Below are 2,437 nucleotides of genomic sequence, written 5' to 3' on the forward strand. Positions count from 1 at the left end.
TTTGTAATAGAATTAGAGACATCAAGTCATTACACCACATTAGCTTAATTACACATTAATCCTTCTTTAATTATTGTTCAAATATTCTTAGATCTAGTTGGGTAATTTGAAGATTATTGGGTTATTATTGGAAAATTGACAACTATTCATCAATCAATCAAGTTTTCTTCTATTATTCTTTGCTTTCTATTTGATCATCCTAAGTTGATACAATTCCTTTTATCCTTTGCTTAATTATTGTTTATTGATTTACTCATCCATCATGTTTACATTTGTTAAGATGATTGACACCATTATTAACATGTTTTCCATGATCATGAGTGAGTAGTCTCCTAACTAGGGTTAATGGGGGATTAGGGGGGGTTAATCATGGGGTAGATCTTTACTTAATAAGTTCATATGATTGCTTGCCTGTTGTAGTTTCAACTTATGCACATGTTATGCTTGATGAAATACTTGATTGACAACCTAGCATGAATCTCTTATCCATTCAACATGACTTGTAAGACATAAACTAACTCAAGGTTTGTTAGACCATGCATATAGTTGAATAGGAAGAATTATGTCGATTTGTAGGTGTTGTAAAGTCTTGACCGACTCGGCTCCAAGACCCAAAACTTCCTAGGAATTTCAAGATATAAACTAACTCGATTCCACTACAACAATAAATTGCTTGCATCTATAAAACTTGTTTATGTGATCTCATCATGATTTCCTTATGAATCCATGACATCCTAGTACTTTAATCAATTGTTTACAAACCCTATTTGCTTGCTTTGCTTTACTTTCATTTGTTTACATTTCTTTTTTTAAGTAGTTTAGATTGCAAACCTCAAACTCAACCCAAATTGTGACACCAAAGACATAGCTTTCTACAACCGATAAATCAATACAATACCCGTCCCTTGGGATCCGACCTTTACTTACCGCTCTACTAAGAGTAGTTTATTGAGATTATAAATAGAGTTTTGATTGGTGAGCTTAGACGACAAAGTTTTGAACCAAATCAAAAATGGCGTCGTTGCCGGGGACGGTGTTCATTTGAATTGTTATCATTTGTTGTTTTTAGTTGTGTCTTTCTTAACCTTGGAGAAGTCAAACTCCTCAAGGTAGTTTTAATTGTTTTCTAGGTGTTTGATTTTTGCATGTCTAGGAGATCACAAGGCGGTCTTTTGCCTATTGATCCCGAAATCGAGAAAACTTTGACAAATATTAGAAGAACCGTTAGAGGGACTTCAACAATTGCGGTTATTGGAGAACTTGTGGACATTGGTATTATCCAATCGGATAGTGTTGAGTTTACTAACTCTTTTGCAAGACAAGGAGAGGAGAACCCAATTCAAAACCAACCACAAAATCAACCTACAATGCCTAAATTTTCATCTCATTCCGTACCAACCGAGGAGAACCTACCCAATGGTACTCCAACACACCCCACTTGACCGGTAATTTCATTGTCAAATCCGCATTCATATAATTAGTTGAAAGAAGTCAATTTGAAGGAATGCCTAGTGAGGATTCTCATCTACACATGAAGACTTTTTGGGACTATTGTGATGCAATTTCCCAAACAGGGGTAACTCAAGATCAAATTCGATGGGTATTATTTCCTTTTTCCTTAATCGGAGCCACAAAGCAATGGTTAAAGAGCTTAGACAAGGCCACTCTTGGAATTGATTCATGGAAGAAGTTAGCACTTCCCTTTTACAAGAAGTTCTACCCTCCGGAGAAAACCAACATGCTAAGAGCCCAAATCACCGGGTTCAAGCAAAGAGATGAAGAGTCTCTATATGAGGCTTGGGAAAGATTCAAAGATACATGTTGCTCTTGTCCTCATCATGGGCTAAGCGAATGGTTTCTAGTCCAACAATTTTGGAATGGGTTGTATGAAGACTTAAGGAATGTGCTTGGGTTCTAATGGAAGATTCACCGAGGTTGATGACAACCAAACTTAGGCAAAGATAGAGGAGATGGTGGTTCACAACTCTCAATATAGTAGGCCAAGAAAATCTACTAGGGGAGGGAGACATGAAGTTGACTCCGTCACACAATTGAGTGCCGATTTGGGTGCCCAACTAAGCGCCCATATTGACACAATGAACTTGAAATTTGAGAAAGCCATAGCCAAGATGAATGAAGCTTCTCAATCATCCAAGCAACATGTCAACGCCATGGTGGGAACATCTTCTATTCCAAATGGAGTATGTGAGAATTGTGGAACTTTGGGACATGATCAACAAGAGTGTAGGGGCACAAGTGAGTAAGTGAATGCTTTCCAAGCATACAAGAATGGCACCCCTTACTCCAACTATTACAATGAAAACACCAAATTTCACCCAAACTTCTCATATAAAATCCAAAATGTTCAAAATCCTTAACCAACATACACCTCACGTCCAATGAGAAATCCTACTCAAAGACCATTTTTCAACCAAAA

General features: G+C 37.1%; 1 non-coding gene across 1 annotated transcript; it reads right to left on the minus strand.

The window, feature by feature from the left end:
• Positions 1 to 1,738: 1,738 nt before the first annotated feature.
• Positions 1,739 to 1,845, minus strand: LOC141603468 (small nucleolar RNA R71). Its single transcript, XR_012525342.1, has one exon. It is a non-coding gene; the product is annotated as a small nucleolar RNA R71 (small nucleolar RNA).
• Positions 1,846 to 2,437: the final 592 nt, after the last annotated feature.

Source organism: Silene latifolia, chromosome 9 (assembly GCF_048544455.1).
Source record: "Silene latifolia isolate original U9 population chromosome 9, ASM4854445v1, whole genome shotgun sequence".
In the NCBI taxonomy this organism is placed as follows: Eukaryota; Viridiplantae; Streptophyta; class Magnoliopsida; order Caryophyllales; family Caryophyllaceae; genus Silene; species Silene latifolia.